General features: G+C 38.4%; 1 protein-coding gene and 1 long non-coding RNA gene across 2 annotated transcripts in view; one reads left to right on the forward strand and one right to left on the reverse strand.

The window, feature by feature from the left end:
• LOC143895959 (uncharacterized) overlaps positions 1 to 20,928 on the reverse strand; it is a 207,259-nt gene that overhangs the window by 99,040 nt on the left and 87,291 nt on the right. The window contains exon 3 of the long non-coding RNA XR_013256510.1: positions 13,417 to 13,546. This is a non-coding gene — a long non-coding RNA (uncharacterized LOC143895959). The remainder of the gene's footprint in view (positions 1 to 13,416; positions 13,547 to 20,928) is intronic.
• Positions 2,520 to 20,928, forward strand: part of LOC143895955 (uncharacterized) — a 162,776-nt gene continuing 144,367 nt past the window's right edge. The window contains exon 1 of the mRNA XM_077403487.1: positions 2,520 to 2,805. The gene's annotated coding sequence lies outside the window, so the exon portion shown is untranslated. The remainder of the gene's footprint in view (positions 2,806 to 20,928) is intronic.

A 20,928-nucleotide genomic window follows, 5' to 3' on the forward strand; every position in this document is an offset into this window, starting at 1 on the left:
GTGAAGAAGATTGATGTTCAATACCGATTAAAAAAAGGCGTGTATATATTGTTGTAACTCGTACATACATATAAACCGCTCGTTTTACGATCGGCTTTGCGATCACTTTGCTTTACGTTCTACATAAATACGGAACACGATATTGTCTCGTTCAATATCTACTTAATAATTTCCGCATTAAAAAATTTCGCGAACTATTTTAAAGCGCGTTCTGTTTCAACGCTATTAAGTCTTGGACTACCGTCGCATATTATGTGCTTATGTAAATTATATCTTAATTCATGAGTGGAGAATTTTTTAAGTGTCCGACTGCAAAAACGCTGCATACCTGATGTGAAAAATTCTAGAACGTCCAGGACGACGGAAAGTGGAGATAAAGTCATGTCTGTGAAATAGCGCCTCTTTTAACGCGAGATTATTTTTCCCCTGGCACGATACGTCGCGACTCTCATTGAATTTAGGTCCTCGCTATAATTAGTCAGTGCTACAAAACGCTCGCCGCGAAAATCTAATGCCGAGCGTCGCGTCGGTCGTGTCGAAACAAAATCCGCCAATTTGGATGAAAACCGCCGGAGAGAGGGACCGGTTGACGTTCCCGTTAAAGCGGATATAATCATCGCGACTCCGAAACGTCCAGAGACGCGTCCTTCTTTTTCGCTCCGTCGCGATTCGAATAGCAAAGAAAGATGCAAGAGAGATGTTTTTCACACCCATAGCCTCCTGCACGAAGGAGTCCCCGGCGAAACTACGGCGTGTGGAAATAATAAAGCGAACGACAACGAAGGAGGCAGAAGAGCGCGTTGGCTATTCACCACTCTCCGCAGTCTCCGCGTTCACGTTTATTACGCCTCTCCCCTCTCGCTGTCGCAACCCTTTTTCTCGCATCGTATGATGCGATACCTACGTAGGTGCGAGCGCAAACGTGTGCTTTACGTGTTCATGCATATGTTTGTGCCCGAGCTTACGAATGTGTCTCCAAGTCGCGACGGACTCATACGTGCATTTGTACGAGTAAGCAATATCGTCATTTTATTAAATAAGAATTCCATCTTGTAAACTTAAAATCGATGCAACGTCCGATAAACTCTGTCTGCTAGATGAAGGGAGCGGCGTTTTTACTGGAACAATTTCCAATGGTCCAGCGGGATTCGAACCCGGATATCCTATATAATTATATCCTATATATAATTTGCATAAATCTCTAGAAAGTAGTTATAAATTATAACTAGTAATAAGTTAAGGAGTAAAACTCATTCGGAGATGACGGAATATGCTGACGAAAAAAAATCTTAATCCAATGAAATTTTGGAGCTTTATATTGTTGGATAATTGACGGACGAGCGGTGATTAAAGAACGCCACATAATTAATGTGGCGAAACTTGAAAGTTTCTCGTTCGAGACGTAATATGCATATGTATAATGTGACGGCTAAGTGTCACACGCCGACGTGACTCAAAAGTGGTGAAATTTGCACCGGCTGTAGACGCGACTTTAAATTTACATTTGAGAAATCCCCGTCGCGAGAAACGAAAGCCAAACGACGGTGCACGTCGGCTAACTTTTCCGCCGCACTGACAGCTCGACATTCGAATCCCTGAAATCCTGTATAAACTCTCCGGCAGCCTTCCTTCAAAGAATTCTAATACGCGAAAAGCAGGCTACTAGTGTACTGACAATATTCTATCATGACCGTCATACATGCGTTCGCACTCGAAACATTTTCCCTTCCACCCCTCTCTCTTTCTCTCTTTCGCTCCCTCGTTCTCTCTCTTCTCGCTTTCCTCTTTTTCTCTTTCTGAAGTCTAAAGTCGCCTAGACAAGATCTGAGATTTACAGAAATAAAATATAAAAACAAAACTCCGTTTTACAGAGAACAGCATAAAGTTTCAGTAACTGCTTAACTTAGTTTGTATGACGATTCCAAAGATACTGTACAGGTCAGATTCCTCGATAAATCAATACACCGGACTGTGCAGGATTGTAAGTTTTCTATCGTCCAACATAAATTTCTCACATCGTAAATCGTACACCTTAACGCCCTAAATCCTAAATCCCAAGTTGTGTATCTGTACAATAGAAAAGAGAGGTTCTACATAACACATCGATAATAAATTTTAAAACAAATTGTAAAAGTTATTTATATATAATTGCCATTCTCTCTTCTCGCTGCCACGGAAATTATTCAAGATTCAATCAAATCGCGTAATTCCGAACCGCACGTTCAACGTTTAGCATTTCCCGACTCGGGGAATTAGAAGAATCAGAGAACGGATTATGAAGTCATGATAAGTCGCGGAATATCCGGCGTGTTGTTGATACCGAATGACCGATTTCCATCGCGAGGCAACGAGCGCATAATCTCAGCTTTCGTTGGCGTCGGTGCGCGACCCCGGCGTGCTTTCGAATGCGCGAACCAATTGCGCGTCGTAAGCTCGAGTCGCGTGGTCGAGAGCTTTGAGAGTTAGTCGCCGTCACGGCAACGTAATAACGTAATGCGAGTCGCTACCGCGATGTTATATCACCGGCGTGGATGTTCTCCGTAACTTGATCAGCGACCTTACGGACGACGAGTGCGGGTATCAGTCGTTAATAAAATAGAAATGAAATCGATCTGAGTCGCGAAAATCTCCGACCTCCTCCCGAACAAAGCAACGTAATCATAAAAAAATTATCCCTATATCGAGAAGCTCGTTTTCACCTTCGATTGGTACAGGATAGTTCTGTGGATATAGTTTCTAATCAAGTGCGACAAGAGATTATCGCTGGAACGGGGTACCGGAAGTGCGTCGATACGTGGGAACCGGGTGAGTACTCGCATGATCGACCAGAATCCTTTTGGAGCCGCGTGCCGGCCGGCTCTTATTTGTCAAGCTCGCGTTTATCCTATCAACTTTTCATCGGAGCTTAACGAGAGCGTACAGGACGTGGCGGTCGACCGGCCGTACATATCGATCAGTCACCTGTCACGAGGACGGCCGACGCGTCACAGGTGCCATTCAACAACCGACGAAACTATACGTTACAGATTGAAATGAAAAATATCGCGGCCGGTAAGAAAAGCTCATGCGGGGAAGCGCAATTTTGCCATTGCGAAAGAAACGCGGCTAACGAGAACGAGCTAGATGGAGAATTCACATTCTGAACACGCATTTGAGCCCCGAAATATAAAAAGAAACTCTTCGAGAAGCAGTTTACATCTCTCTCGCCGCACCTGTTTGTCGTTTCCATACGTCTCGAGACTTCTTTTCCTCTATTTTTCCTATTACACTTCGAAACCGGCCAGCGTCTTAAAAGCGCACCACCGGTTTGCTTCAGAACGTGAAGTTCTCTATCGCAGCTCGAAACGGTTGAAGCTAAGTGATTTCAGGGCATGTTCAGAGCGAACGTTGTAGAGAAAATAATCAATTTTGCGAAATTTCGACGAGCTAGCCAGCAATCTAGTGAAAACCCGTGATTCCGGGCACATTTTGGACAACGGCGCTACAATACTCTCTATGCATTTCGGGCCAAGACCATTTCAGGCAAGTCCTTATAATACCCAGCGAATCCGTTTTCGTATAACGATCCCCAGAGCATTCGGTACGGCGAACGGAAACGAAGGAAGGGAACCGGGGGGGGGGAGAAAGGATAGATCTATGTGCCGCGTTGTGGGTAAGTCGTTTCATTGACTACCGGAATATTCCGCTCGGGCTTCAATTTGCGAAAGTTTGGACTCGGGCGGCTTGGCTGGGGATAACTCGCGATTTCAAAGGCGGCATTCGTGTTAACATAGCTCTCCGGTGGGTGACGGCGTCGCGCAGGCTGGCTGTATAAATTGCTTTTCATCTTGCAGACAATGTATAGACTGTGGACATTTAATTTTGAAAACAAGTAGCCGAGAAACTTTTCGCCGCGGTTTGTGACTCGCGTGCGAAATTAAGCTTCCTTTGTACCGCGCTCTCCACTGATCAATTAAGCGCGAGGGGGTATCGCGTTGTTGTGACTTCCATTAGTATCGTCGCGCGTCAAACCGAATTTAGGGTACGAGCGAATGGTGCTGGGTTTATAAACTGTAGCTCAACAAAACTGATTGCGAGCGCTTCTCTTAGGGCGCACGAAACATTTACATCGAAACCATTTCTATGTGTAGAGTCATTGTTTACTGACGGAAGAAATAAAATAAACCTTTGCGTCATTACTGATTATTTCATGACGCATTGATTGATTTTGTGATATTATTTGCACGATAATACATGAGTCGCTGACGCGTGCGCAGAGCAATTTGAATAAAGTAAAGATGAATATTATATGCACATATCCATTTTCTATTATGGATGGAGGTAATATAATCTTCAAAAAGACTTGAGAACACATTATTCTATTCTCTAAAAAAACGACAAAAAATTTATCACGTCGAATAGTGATGAAATTCGATCGTCGACGTCTATGGAAATCGTTTTAATTCTGATCTCAGCGAATCGATACCGGGAGTGACTGTGTCCACTGGTTAAATTGGTTCCGGTCCCGAATATAATGCGGTCCTGGAATTCGATATCTGAGGAATCGATTCGCCTGTTTAAAGACTAGTAGGAATGAAATATTAACCCGGCGGAGGGGGGGGGGAGAGACTCGGCTATTTGAAGATCGAAATTGTAATTCCTACGATTGAAACTTCTCTCCTGCGGAGAGGGCGGAATCTGTGCGGCCCGGCGAGGAATGGGAGGCGAAGAAGATCAAGACGCGGAAATTCCATTCCCTCCGTCGTCATGTGACGGCCGAGTTCGCGTTCGAACTTCAGGCATTATGTAACATCGGAGCTTTTTATGAATTCCCTAGTTAAAAAGTAAGTACTTCCTTCCACGCGACTAAGTTGCCCGCCGCCGTGGGTCATGAACCTTCGCGATTGCTCCCTGTATTTGTACCCAAATTGTCTTCGTCGGTTATAACCGTCGTCGTTTGCGTGAAACGTTGCAGCCGGCACCGTACTAAATATCGACTTCGGCTTTCGGCTGTTTACGCGCAGTCACTCGAAATGCTAATTTACATGCCGGGAACAACAATGAACGCGATACATCATGTTCCAGAAATACACTACGGAAAACCCGAAATGACGTAGCAAATAGTGAAATTCAATGAAACAGACCGATACTTTGTATCCAGCGCACGCGGGGCTAATTGTCAACATTAACAAGAGTTAAATTAATGGCAGGGGAGGTTGCGAAAATGTTTCGCGATTAAAATTCCAGCATGCGCGCGCGCGTTTACGCTCGGGCGTACAGCCCGCAAAGTCCGGAAATTCGCACGGGGAGGGAAAGGAGGGAATCGGCAAATATTCGACTTTTCATCTCGGTAACGCAAATTGCTACCCTCGACAGGCTGGACATTTCATTACCGAATTCCCCGTGTGATACGTGCATCGCGCGTGTGGTTAAACCGAGACCTCACGAGGATAATTCAGTCATCCGTTAATCGAAAAAGAGACAAAGATGAATTGCCGCGGAGGGTCCCGTCCATCCCGATCGTCACGCCTTGTTTCCAGGGGCTGTCAGGCCTCGTTACGCGCTCGCGATTTATTCGCATCTGTTTTGCAGCATGTGTATCGCAACACGGATCTCGGCTATATACTATACATATAATATATATAGTATATATAAAGAGAGAGAGAGAGAGAGAGAGAGAGCACGCCAGATCGCTAATATCTATTATCATCGCAGATCAAAAAGTGAAAATTGAATACAAGTGGTATAGGAGATATGGTTGATATATATTTTCAAAATTTTAAAACAATTCTTATCATTGTTTATACATATGCAGAGATTTCGTTATTATTGTTAACTATGCAAAATTAATATCGTAATATTTACGTAAGAGATCTATTGCTTTTCTGCTCTCCATACGTCTGTCTGGATTTCCACAGTTCTTATTTTTTGAAGATATGATAACATAACACGAACTCATCCGGATATTGGACACAAAAATACTATCAGTACAATAGTACAAAAGTCAGTGATATGTAATATAAGCACGTGTCCAATAATCTTCGAAACTTGCTAGCTATGTCAGCGCAAAAAAACAAGTTGCATAATTGAATTATGTAGCTAATAATAGAACTAATTATTTAGAGAAAGAATTTCAAAAAACTAAAAAAGTGATTTTATATATATTGTTATTATAAATTTTAGTCATAATGCTTCTCTTTCGTATAGTCTTCTTTTTCTTTTTTTATATTGATGTTGGATTGCATAAGGTTGCTGGTATATTTTTCAGCAATGGACCTCGACGTTATTATGTGCAGTATTCGTATAATTAAAATAAAAGTTTAAAATTATTTAAGCAATTTTAATGCTTATCAGAGCATTTAAAGGGTGTACAAAAAGCATAAAGCTTTTAAATACATTTTTATTTTAATATTTTACAAAACCAATATGTAGATTTCAAATACAATAGAAAGCTGAAAAACACCAATTTTTTTATGCAAAAATACTTTATTAAATTTATACAAAACGCGAATTAGAATTTGATGTATATCCAAGATGTAAATATGAATTCGGAAATATGAATCTGACTTATTAGGTATGTATACCAGTTATTTAATAGTTTTGTTTCAAAAAAAAAGCTTAAAGCTTTCTATGTACCTTTATTTTCTATATGTACCTACAAAACATTTTTTTTTTAAATCTGACAAAAAATAGTTTAAAATAGTATAACCGATGGTTAAATAATACTATTCCACAATATGTTTCAAAATAGGGCTATTATTTAAGTTTGAAATTTACTGTTGATTAATGATGAAAGATCGTGATTGAAATTAACTGTCAAGTCATATGATGAAAGATCGTGACAATGAATGCATTACTGAATCAATGGAACTTTAATACACTTCAATGAGACCTTAAATACACATTACGTTCTTCGAAAACACAATGAGTATTACGCGATACACGGATGGAAAATATTTAATTTAATGAGAATACCGCAGTACGTTCCAGGCATTTCTACGAAACAAATTATATCTTGAATTTGTTTCGCTTGCATCCATCATAAGAATCAGGCGTTTAAGTCTTATAAAGGAAACATTTCATCATCGCCGGGTATGCCACCATCGCACCCTCGTATTTCTACAAAACATTTTCTTCCATATACAGCTTGACGGCTGCAGTAACAAGTTTTCTTTCCATCCCTTCATCTTTCTCGCTCTCGCGGCGCGAGATGATTTTATTAAATCCGTCTCGGATATCGTTTGTGACATTCGAGTATAACGCGAACTTGCGCGTTGCTCAACGAGACAAGCAAGTTCTTCTACTACTTTGATCTTATTGCTTTGATCAAAGATATTATAAATCGCGCAAAGCAACTCTACATTCCAATCAAAGTTGATTTTATCAAATCTCTCCACTCTTGCTCTCTCTAAGAAAAAGAACATAAAAGGAAGAAAGAAAATCATTATAAAACAATAAGTATACGAATGTTTTTTATAAAAATAAGTAATGAGAAAGATATGCGTTTATTATGAAGGAGTACATAATTTTAAGAAAGAAATTGAGGTTTATTTTCGATATTTATTATATTTCGAGATTTATATATATATATATATATATATATATATATATATATATATATAATTGGTGTTGTTTGTGATCCCATCGTTTGTACGTTAGTAAATTCGGCAGAAATAAAATCTTTAAACAGTAGTAACGTCGTAGGCCGTCTCTAGGAATCTGCTATATATATATATATATATATATATATATATATATATATATATATATTATTACGCAAATAATTTAGATTCCGCAAGAATTTCTATTTTGACCAGTCATAAATTTTACTCCTATCGCTGGAAATAAAAAATCTCGAAAGGCTACTATTGCATACGGTTGGGCAGGAGCAAAATCTAGGAGAATTTGACGACATATTTACTCGACATGATTCCTCTCACCGCACGTACCACTCTTTGATCTCGTTCGCTTCCCTTTCCCCGTCATTCCCCCGGTCCTCCATCTCTCGTATCCCTTTTTCGCCTTCGCGATTTGGTTCGAGCCTCCTCTCAAGAACGCTGTATGAATCTCCCGGCCCCCTCCACTCCCTCGAAAAACCGAGGCAATCCAGGCCAAGAGCTAAACCACTCGCGAGCTCGTCTGACAGACGTGTTCGCGAGCAATGGCACGGCATTCCCGGCAGCGCGGTGCAACGCAGTGCTCGGGCGCGATAGTGTGCAGTACGGAAATGGGAAAACTTTTAAGGCACCTAAGGAACACAAAGTGCTTTTGTGAGCGTTACCTGTTCGCGCAGGTAACATCGCGCGTCTCGAGTAACATTCGCGGCACCTTCGGGGATACGTAATTCCCGGTGCACGAACGCCCCCCCCCCCTGATGAAAAATGGCCCTCGGCTTCATCAGGCGTTCGTTCACTTGCGAATCGCACATGTGTCGGAATGGAGCATCTCTCGCGACTAGCGTGATAAATCTTGGAAAATCCATCAGCGATCTACTTATAGATAAGATCTTGTCTATCGAGTTGCACAAAAGTGCTTAGAGGCGAATCAATACGACAAGCACTCTAAATTATAATAAAAATAGTATGCAGTAAATTAATGTTATATTATTATAATGTTGGCTAAAAACCCCTTGCATCTCTCTACTTAAAAAAGCAATTTTTCGGCACGTCGGCTTACGCCGTAACTACGCCAAGGCGCGAGTTATGACATTCGCGAAAACTCTGGGGGGCTTGCATTTAAAATATTTCATAGTTTAAGCAGATAGCCCCACAAACCCTTTAACTTGTAACCAGCCGCGGCCGTTCGCCGCACACCGACGTAAACTCTCATAAATTCGCAAACAACCCCACCGGCACTCGAAACAAGTTTCTCCCTCTGGTCCGGTTTCACAACGGTTCTTTCTGCCGCGGTCAAAGAGAATCATCAGACATTTCGATGCAGTTCCACTATCGTGCTTAACGTCGGCGAGGGAACGAGCGGAAACTAGATATAATACTAACGGCGAAATTTTCGCGAGCCGCATCGCTTCATTACCCCTCGGAGTAGTGCGAGCTCTCGTCTCCTTGCGTTTACATAAAGGCATCATTACGCACCCGCTTGCTCCGAATGGGACGAAATCGCGGCAGTCTTTCGTTTAGACTTCTTTTGTCTCAGTTATCCTGCTTTGCGCAACAAACGTGAATTAAGATCGGCTTACGGCGAAAGCTCCTTTATGGAGACGCGTCTCTGTCGCGAGTGTAAAACGAAGTATCGCGGACACTCACGTCTCTCTTTTTGCACGATCTTACTTCTCCACTTTCGCCCTCCCCAGTTTTCCTCTCCTGTGACGTCAACATCCATCTCGATTCGATACAGTTCGCTGTAAAATGTGATTTATCAGTTACTCGCGTGAGCGAACGTGTCGAATCGAGTCCGCTCTCGCTTGTCCAAGCTTTTTCCCTCTCGTAGAAACAAAAGTATTGACGTAAAATATTAAGACCATTCACGTGAGACACGGTGACGTCGACGGATTTCGCCTGCGCGGAAAATATTCCGAAAAATTGCAGTATTCTCTATAAACTGACGAAAAACGTTCTTTCTTCGCTGTAATTAAAAATAACAATAATGTATAATAATTATAGAAGGAGAGCGCTCTAAGATATGACATATAATAATATGACATGAGAAACGCGTGTGAGATGACAACACATAATCCATTTTAAAATATTTTACCAAATATAATATAATACTTTTAAAGCTCCATTTAATATGCAATATTTTCCTTAATTAAAATGTTTTTAAAATTATTGCATCTTGTCATGACATTTTCATTATTTTTTTAATTAGACGCAAATGCATAATTATTATATTAATATATAATTAAATACAAGTTAATAAAAATCTATTAAAATTGAATATTTTTTAAATCTTTATGTGGAAATTTGTTCATGTCTTTCATGCTGAATCGCAAAATATATATAAAGTTATTATCACCTTTAATTTGTGATGCACTTCGAGACAATAGTAAATGATTTGTAAAACATTGATAAAATTAAATCGTACTGTATATTGTATAAATGTGTTTTGCCACCTGCACGATCACCTATCTACTCATTGTAGGTACAGCATTCCGCATCTACTCAGCAGCAAACTATCGGATATTCGATTGAGGTCAATCAAGAGCGGCGCACTCGTATAACGGTTTTCTGTTGCAGTTCTCCAATTTTGCAAAGAAAGAAAAACGACGTTTTCAGAAAAACGTGAACTTCCTCTTTATCCCGAGGCAGTAGCGCAACTTTCCAATTGCTTTTCGAGATTAGTGATTCCCAATATTTCTTCGTTCACTATCCGCGCGGAATTTAATATCACTTCTTCTTAAGATCGAAATAACGGCAAATACAATATAATGGAGTTGTATCTTATCGTATTTCATTTATTCTAATCAATTTATATTAATAATTATACATTTTTGAAAATATTATTTATATCTTCAAAGAGAAATATCTAGATATATCAATAAAACAAATTAAATTATTGTAATTTGCTGCAAAATTTATTATATTTTACTTGCATCCAGAACAACCGAATTATTCTCAGAATCTTGATAGGTACTGACGCGTAAAAGTGAATATTACGCAATGTGAGAATCGAAATAATCAGATTTGCCCACATAGGATCGCGAGAACAAACGAGGTAGATTTTGTCATCGAAGGTGAGAATCATATGAAATAGTCCTTGGTGGTGCCCGAAGCTCCGCAATTCGATTCTAGCCATATGTTGAGGGAAGGCAATGCTAAAGCCGCAAGTTGGCATGCAATTTAATACCGGCACGAAATCCTCGAAATTATTCGATTACGTGGCTTACTCCGAAGAAATTTACCGATAATGCAGAAATGAGTGCATCTGCAGGGAGTAAAACCGCATTCCAAAAAAATATGAATGCAGATAACGTAAAATGTGCCAAGTGCACGCTTGGAAATAAAATTATACACGCAAAGAACCGCGCTCCTTTTCTCTTGTCCCTCTTTTTTTTCGGTCCTTTCCTCCGCAACTTTACGAAATAATTACAGGCGTTGCGGAACAATTCCTCCGCGCCAAGCATGCGGACCGCGCGCTATGCTTCGCCGCAACATATTGCGACAATTGTAATAAGGCTATAGGGATAAACGATTGTTCGTGGTATGCGATATGGGCCGTGGAACGCGTTTCTAGCAGGGCGTATATATAAACAGAATTTCAGGGAACGTAAGTGCGTAATGCATGCCATAAAGCGGTTACATACCAGCGCGCGTACGGTAAATCGAGTTTAGTGGAGAATATATCGACATAAGTGTTGCGATGTGACAAAGCGGTTCCCGTGGCAACCGATTATTGCAAAGCTATTTACATCATTCTCGACACGCCATTACTTGCGCTACAAACTTCAATAATATCGATATAATATGTAAGTGATGGTGTGGGTTTCATCCAACTTGGCTCTGCGTTTAAACGGTTGCGGTATTATCGATGTAAACTCGATACTTTTCGATGTAACTCGCTCGTAACTGAGAATAAAATGTCTTAAGACACCTTTATTTATAATCGAGATGAAAATTATCGACATGTGTGTCGATTAACGTTTAATATTATATGATTCTTTAATATCTTTAGACAGCATGTCGATAAAATACAAAAAGAACGTACGTTTTTTAATATAAATTGCCGGCTGAACAATTATCGTACCTTTGCACGTATATCATTGCACTGCAGATCTGTCTTGCGTTGTTTCAAAGTTTCGGTATATTGGCCGTGACATTGGGTCACTGACGCGAGCTACGAACGTGTAGAGTTCGATATCATCTACCTCGGAGTGAAATATATCTAATTTGCATGTAAACGAGCAAGAACTAGAACTCTCGGCACTTACCAGGGCTGTTCCACCACGTTAACTTTAGCGTGAGTACAATGAAACGCGATCGAAAAAATTTCAACTGTAAATTTGTCCTAAATGCGATGGCTCACACGCCGTCGTGCGATATTACATTAATAAAGAGGAAATTTTCTTGAAAAGATTTTGATATAGCTACAGCTATTAATAAGATAATAGATACTTAATAACATACGATTAATATAAATCAAGACCATTCCCCTTTAGTTATTATAGATGCTTTTATTAATTCAGAACTTATTTTTCCTTAAGAAATATTTAATTCTGAAAAAGAAGTGACATTTAATTAAATCTTTATTCAAAATTAACTTTAAATTATACTCAAGACATCAGTCTCAAATAAAAGAAATAAAAGTAGTTTAAAAAAAAATATTCTAAGAGAAGTATGTTTTATTTTTAACTTTATCATATACGTCATTTCATTGCTCGAGTCAATTTGTAAGGATTTCTCGTAAGAGTAAATTATTTATTTTGCAACTATATATATTCAAAATTATCTTCGTGGTGATCTTCCATTGAAGATCAAAGTCGATGTCAGGCATACACGCACAACCATGGTTCCGTATCACATCCTGATTATATGTAAGACTTTCCCGAGACGTGATATTAGCAACGCTCTGTTACCCGTAATCGTGAGACTACTTGTAGTTAGCGCCAAATTCCTATTCAGAACAGCTAACATAGTTCTAACATCACATAGAGCGGCAGAACAAGCCGGAAATGCCAAGGAACCGGTACAAGATCAATATCAAGATGGCGGTCTCTTATACCTGTTAGCTCGGAAATTTCGCCGTGCTGTATTGGCGAGATAGCCCGAAGTCAGAATGGTCGGCAAATCTAGATTTATTGGACACAAATTTCTCGGAAAACGAGACGCGACAGCTGGAAAGACTCGTATCGATAAAACTCGGACGCGTTATCGAGTCGTTACTGCCGCTATATGTATCCAGCGCATTGTTCGTACTGAATAGAGATTGCAACCAGTGTAAGCTTAATATTAAATATAATATAATAATTATATATTAATAATAAAATAATAAATATTCTTAATATATATATATATTAATATTCTTATTGCATAATATTTTAGCTATAAATTTTGTAGATGTGTGTGTATATATATATATATATATATATATATATATATATATATACACATCTACAAAATTTATAGCTAAAATATTATGCAATAAGAATATTAATATTTGTGTGTAGATAAAACACACTCTCTTTTCGTATTTATTTACATTACTTGATACAGCGAGATTTTGAATGAACGTATGGAATTTTCGCGGATCTCTGTATCCGTTTCTCGCCGGCGAACAGTTGGACAAATTAGATTCGCGACGCGTCGTGAGAATACTTATCATCGACGTGTCTGCGTTGCAATCTGTCAATTTACGCCAAAAACATGCGAGTTTACCTTGTCGCGGGAATTCACGATATGTATTCCTGTGGGAGATAAACAGGAGTTCGTGACAGTACCCTCATCGACAAGGGTTGCTTTACAAAGATGGATCGACTATACTGACCTACAGCGATGATCGACGAGCCGCCCGCAACCGCGCGCAGCCCATTCTCCCTTCGCAGCTTCCGGGATCGGGCTCACCTGAGACTCTTCGGGAAAGGGAGGCCAGGATCTCAAGGAATCGCGTGTGCATCCTAGAAAAAAGATCGAGAAATGACAGATGTGCATCTTTTACGTAAAAACCTATGTATTTCGCACGATACTTTTTCTTTCGACGAGCGAAGGATGACAATCGATTATCTGTGTATTCGCGTGACAAATAAGTGAAAAGCGTACAGTGTATAGCATTGTTCGCGTAGTCTTCTAGAATAATATAAAGCTAAAACAATTATGTATATCACGTCTAACATAATAATTTTCTGCGGTGTTCACGTAGTAATTATGAAATTCCAATAAAATAGCTTATTATAATTAATATAATTAATAATATTTGATTATAATTAATAATGTTTGATGTAATTAATAATATATATATATATATATATAACGTATAATATTAAATAATTGAATAGATATCTCAGAATTAATACGAAACAAAATTAATTAGATGTTTAAAAATAAAAATAAAACTTTAAATACATTTTATGGATTAAAATTATATACATACGCGATGTTCTTATCAATATAGAAAAATTTTAAGATATCTGCAGTATAATATACGATGTCGCATTGCGCAGGAATTCTTTTCGAAAAGGGTATCGAAACAATAGTTTACTGTCTAGTTTTCTGGACAATTCAAAGCTATTTATACATATACTTGCTTTTTCAGAAGATTATATTTCATTCTACAAATTCTTTTATCGACCTTTTACTATCGACATTTAAAACGGGGTCAGCAAAATGTCTATTAATAAAATTAGAAAATATAAACTGCTTTGCTATTAAGATATTCAAATCTTTTATATTTTATTATTAATAATTTTTAACAAAGTTAATTTATTTAAATATAAAATTAGAAATTTTATAGTCATTATTGTATTATGTTTTCCATTCTTTAATATATTTATTTAAAACATATAATTATTGATTTCTTTATTTTTCTGCTTATATTTGTTTCAATTACGAAAAGATTTATTATTATCGAGTATATATAACAGTTTTATTTATTCTATTTGAAATTATATTATATCAAATATATACCTACTAATGTAAAAAATAAAAAATATATTTCTTATATTTATTTATTTATTTTGTTGATATATAATTTATTTTGTATTCTGACTCTACATATTTTATAAATAACCGCATATTTCTCGATTTTGAGACTTCCATGGCACAGCCCAATATCAAACTTCCAGTCGAATCTGGGGTTAGGCAGTCAAAATGTTAAATATAAATAAATCACGATAAGAAAAAGAAGAGAATGATTATTACATAATTGGATAAAAACACATTTGTATATGTGTATTCTGCAAATAAATAACTTGTTTCAAATGGAAACATTTCGTGTGCTCGTGACATTTATTCCTGGCTACTCAACTTTTGAGACATTTTACGTTAGATATAACTTCCGTCATGTATTTATGTTTCGCATAATCAACGTAAGTTCAACGTGGTATTTCGGAGACACGTCGTGTAATAGGTGTTGTAGATGAATGCAACAACGTTAATAATATAGGTAATTATGGATCACGCTAGTATTAAACAGAGTTGCGGTTGCAATTAATAAATACCAAATTACATTGACAATGCCTAGTCGCAATCACAATTACCATATTCTAGTTACACTTATGCTCACAATAGCAATAGCAATAATGAACTTTGCGGTAGCAATTTGTAATTGTAATAGTATGTGAATTTTTTAGTGAAATGAGGACCCAACAAGTAATAAATAATATACATTATACGAATATTTCTGCATGCCCTTTAGAAAATAATAGAAAGTTTAAAAATGTGGTGCTTGTTTTATAGAAAACGTGTCAATAAAGATTAAACAAACTTTTGTTAAATCATGTTCGATTTAAGGAACATGCGTGTTTAAGAAATAATGAAATTCACGTTATTCCGTAACTTTTTTATCGACTAGGGAAACAACCTCGGAAACGACTGATAAGAATACGAGAATCTCGACGATTGACGGTATACTAACGAAGCACATTCGCACCTTTGAAGTTGAATGTACCACGGTACAATGCGATGACTAACAAAGTAGCGATTGTTTCGCGAGATAATGCAGTATAGGGGCCGCTTTAAATGCCACGGAGAGAAGAGTTAACGAGTAGCGGTGTGCGGCGCGCAGCACAATGCGGAACTTTCCACCCTATATTCAAAACTGTCACATTCGGATTCACGCGAATGGCGACGTTGCAAAGTTTACGCGCTGCTACAAAGTTTCGCAGCTACTCAAGCCGCTATCGATAACCATTGAGCGCAAGATATGCGGTAAATCTACCCCGCACATCGCGCGTCTGTCTTGCGATCGTGCCTTCCTTGCTTCTTTTCCACGCCATTTCTTTTGCAGATCTAACTCGTACTTTAAAACAATACAATTCTCCCGAGGCGTGGAATATAAAATGTGCTTTTAAATATTACCGTCAGCTTTTGTGTACTTTTTCTCGTCGGGACGTTTGTCTGTTTATAGAGGAAATATTCCCTTCAAATTATTCTTCTTAGTTACCTCGTTATTTTGATATGCTCTGTATCAAGGTAATTCAATAGCATTTAATGATCCTTAAAGTCATCTAAAGTTTGAAATAATTGCACATTTAATCACCTAATATACACAAACGGATACCAATCGATACATTATCGCTGTTATCCGACTACGTTTTTCCGCTGTATAGAAATCGCTCTTCCACGCTCAATTTTCAGGCGTTAGATGAAAAATACAACGAATCGTGATCACCTACTGTTGCGGGCTGTATCTCCGGGGGATGAGGGACTGAAGACGTAGAAAACGATGACTTACGCGGGAAAGTATAGAAACGTAACATCGGGAGTATTCCGTGCACGCATATTACTCCGGCATCGATTCCCGGCGCGCAATATACGCGCGACCTTTCAAAAGTTACATAATGTCGCACGCGAAAATGCCTCCGTGAGAGGATATGCATCAACAAGTCCGTAGAGTGTGCACTCTATCGGTCTCTGAAAGCGAGCGCCGACGCGAGTAACTCTCGACGACGACGGCAACGACCGCGACGAGCCAAACCCGTGCTCCAACTTTCGCGAGCACGTATACGATACCGACGCCGCCTGAGGCATTGCCGCCTCCATTCACCCCTTAAGAAATCGCGGGGATCTCACTTCATAATTTTACAATCCCGTCTTTTCTCCTTAGCGAGCGGCCGTCGCGGTAATGCCACAATTCCGACCAGCCGAATCCAATCTGGCGCGGGACAATATCTGAGATTACGTCTGCACGGAGCTCGCCGCTAATACTCCGGCAGCGTGAAACTCCGCGACGCGACGCCTCGTAAAATCGTCTTTGTACCGATCGCACTTTCCGAACCAGCTGTGGCCGCGCGTCTACAATCCTTCGACTAATTTCGTGAGATTTGATGCTTGGCATTCCATAGCCTGAATATTTTCAATTGCACACACTGCCTATATAAATTTAAAACATTAAACATATCAATTATTTAGAGATAACACTGTTCAACGAAAAATGCACAAGAACGAGAATAATCGTTTTCCGTATAGTTTTTTTCGGATGTTGAATGTTAATTAATAATATCTTTTTAACCATAATCGACACAAGAAATTCCTTTTAAGAGTTGAAAGTCCTAACAACATACTTAATTTTGATTGCAATAAAACTTTTCCACACTTCATCCCATATAGGATTTTACAATCGGCCCAATACTGGACCAGTATAACTAATACTGTATTAGTTACACTGATAGTCCAGTATTGGGCCGATTGTAAAACCCTATATGGAATATCGTAATTATAATATCAGTAAAAATATACTTATAAAATAGCTCTTTTTACAACTTTTTAACTGCAAAGTTCTTCAAATTGTGACGTGATAGAGCAATTTGGTAAACGGGATCGTATTCAGTATCCAAAAAACTATAAGACACGATTATTTTCGTTTTTGTGCTCAAAAAAAGAAATAATTTTTGATTGAACAGTGTAATACATGATAAGATTGATATTTAAGAAGTTTTACACTAAAAATTTATATTATAATGCAAGTCTTCTTGAGTATTGAGATTAAAAGAATATTAAAGAGACATTAAAATTTGAGGAATATTTTAGATATAGTTCGTTCAATATCCCGCACATGCTATGGATTTTTAATATGCTTGCGCTGCAATAACATATTATTCAGGTGTGAAGAGAGGAATGTTCGGATAATTACGTGCCTTGAATATCAAACTTCTCTCGGGACATTTTTCGCACCAAGGTCATGCGAAACTCCAATGTTGGAAATTCCAATAGAAATACCAATGATACCCGCGAAGTAATTCGTGGCTACGAAGAAGGGTGATTCTGCGGTACGTGCTTGTTCCGATACTGTCAGCTCTTATATTGATACTATCCGGGAAAGATAGAGTAACCACTTGCTTATTTGCGCGATGAACATTATACGCAAGGATTATTTAAGGGGGATAACAATTAACTGATCTCCAATACCGCGCGATAGACGTTTCCCGTCGAGTCAGGAAGAGCATTATCGCCACTCAGCATTGGATATTCAAAATAATCCGAGTTATTTTTCACAATACTCGATCAACACATCGATAGTACAAATTAGTTGCCTTAGTCAGTTAGTATACCTATATACTGTATACAAATTTTAAATTCATAAATTATAAAAAAAACATAATTAAAATTATTTGCAATTTTATCAGTAATTGTGAAAAATAGATATCGCTGCTGCTCTACATCGTCTTCTTCGTTTCTTAAATAATAAAAATTGTTCTAATAATTTAAATTGTTCCATTCAAAAGTTATCGTAATTTAATTCCTACTTTGATGCTTTATAATATGTTTATGATGATAGTATATCGAAAAGAAATGTAACTGTAATGAAACAAATAAAAATAATAATTTAACTATTTGAAATGTATTATGAATAATGTTGCAAATTTGGTACAACTCTTTCGCATGCTAATGCTGACGAGAAAAGGCGACCCAGGTCTGCCACTGCATTCTTTTCGAGTGTATAACTCATAAAAAATCGATGCGTTGCTTAAAGGCTTAAAAAATAAAACTTTGGGGCACTTTATATCAGGCACGTTCGCCAATTTAGCGATCTGTGTGTTACATCACTCCACACTATTAGATGTGTGACTAAAAAGTAGCACGAGATATACACCTCGTTGATGCATAAGGAATGCGCTGTAACATTTTGCAAGCTTATTATAGCGTACTTTGAAATATCGAGCACTGGCAGGCGCAAACTACTCTTGATGACGTTACAGAATCGACTCTACAAGAAACCATTTAACTTACACGTGTAGTTCAAAGATGCTGACTCAGGATTACGGAAATCTTCGTAGCAAGCAAACCGTGTGTCTTGAGAGAGAACAAAAGAACGAGACACAGAAAACTATAGAAAGTTTTCCAATTAACTTATTCTGAAAGAATTCGGAGCGACACGATATAAAAGCGTCCCGCGTAAACTTATCCAATGGATTATTCGATCGATACCCGCGCCCTTTAAGTCTCGGTAAATATAACTATACGTCAATACTGTAAATGAGAAAACTCGAAATCCGAAAATACATCGTGCATCGTAAAATATAGAATTTATACAAGTGTACACAAGAAATGGAAAATGTTTGTACATGAGATATGTTGTATATAAAATAAAAAAGTTTGTGCAAGGAAGCCATATGGCGGTGTTTATGGGAATACAGATTTGCTGCACCTCACATAAAAGTACGAAATGATTAATAAATTGCGGTTCTATGCATGAGCGAGAGAAATAAATTTGCAACAAAGATTTTTTCAGTTCAAAAATGATATACTGTGTAACGTCACTCGAGCTTATATTTTTTGCAAAATTGTATTCAGCTGGGCGTAGAAGACACGGTAATGCAGTTAGTGTAAATTTCATAAAGTGCGTCCGAAGAGTGCGCGATACTAGTAAACTCTGCGGCAGCTTATATCGAATTTTCCCGTCTCAACGGCAACCTGTCTCATCATATAACGCGGCGCGCTTTCTTTATGTTGAGACACGGATCTTAAGCATAAGTTTCCGGGAAAATATACATCTTCTCTCTTAAGCTATTCGCAGTTGCGCATAGAATTGCGCGCATTTGTACGCCTCGTAGCGCATTTATACGCGAAGTCGGACGTGTACATTGATGTATTATCATTACGCTCGTAATATACGCGGCGACGATATTTTAAGCGTAGAGACAAAATCAATTTTGTTCAATAATAATAATAGAAAAAAAGAAGCGTGAAATTACATATGAATTTGATTTTATGTGTCATGCACTTTTAACGAATTATTGGGTACGCGCGGTCGCGTATCGAGGGAGTGTCACAAATAAACCCGCATTGCAAAATTTCGCTGCGTGTGGTATAAATCTGCCGTAATAATCACCGCATCTTGGAACCGCACGCTGAAATTAATTAATGAATTCTACCATAATAATAAATCGCGCATTAATAAAATCATGCATTTGTGCTCCAGCGTTTTGCACACGGATAATTTTAACAACATTAGCCGCGATATAATTATCACTTTATCATACATTATTGTTTTACAAAATTAAATTTGTACGAACTTCTATTATGCACACAGTATGCACACTCGATAAAAACCGTCCATAATCGGCAGGATTTATTCACACCGTATTTATTAGTACGAAAATTGAAAAAGGTATCAATGTATCCAATCTTTTTTTTTCAACTCGATGGAACTATTTTGCAATTCCATGCGATTTATTCCACACGCTGCCGTTCAACTTTTTACATAATATCCAAAAATATTTTTCGCTTGTTACATCATCACTGCATTTAACCGAGAAACGCTGCGTAAAGTAATTGGATTCAATTAACGACAATCATACAATGTCAAAAATTTAATTGTCCCGGAAATATCACGCCGATAGTGTTTCTCTGGTCCGTACGGTGACACAAATGGATCACGAAGCTAAACATGTCGAACGGCAAAGATTAGTATTTGTAATCCTCTTAGCTGTCGCGCGCATGTTTTCACATAAAGTTTAAGCTCAACACCCGGGCCATCAGCCGGGGCACTGCCTTTTTCGGCGCTGTAGATATTTCACATGCCTATAACGCTATGAATTTTTAAAACAATATTTCGCCGGACCGTGGACGACACGACGGCCGACAGCGGCGTACAAACACATCGATATTGCGCGAAACTCGTCGCGCTGCAATTTCGACTGGACAGCAGAGAAGTTTCAGCGATCGCCGGATGTGGAGCGTTTAATCGCGAGATATCAATGCCGGCAAATTGGTCGATAAATTATTGTTGCCGTATCGTTGATCTACCGCGTCTCTTTCTGTGTGTGTAACCGCATGTTCCTCGATTTTTTTGAAAATGGGTCACAGTTTTCACGCCGCTCAAACTTCGCCCGCAAAACAG

This window comes from Temnothorax americanus, unplaced genomic scaffold (assembly GCF_048541705.1).
Source record: "Temnothorax americanus isolate GAGA-0224 unplaced genomic scaffold, ASM4854170v1 Scaffold17, whole genome shotgun sequence".
Lineage (NCBI taxonomy): Eukaryota > Metazoa > Arthropoda > Insecta > Hymenoptera > Formicidae > Temnothorax > Temnothorax americanus.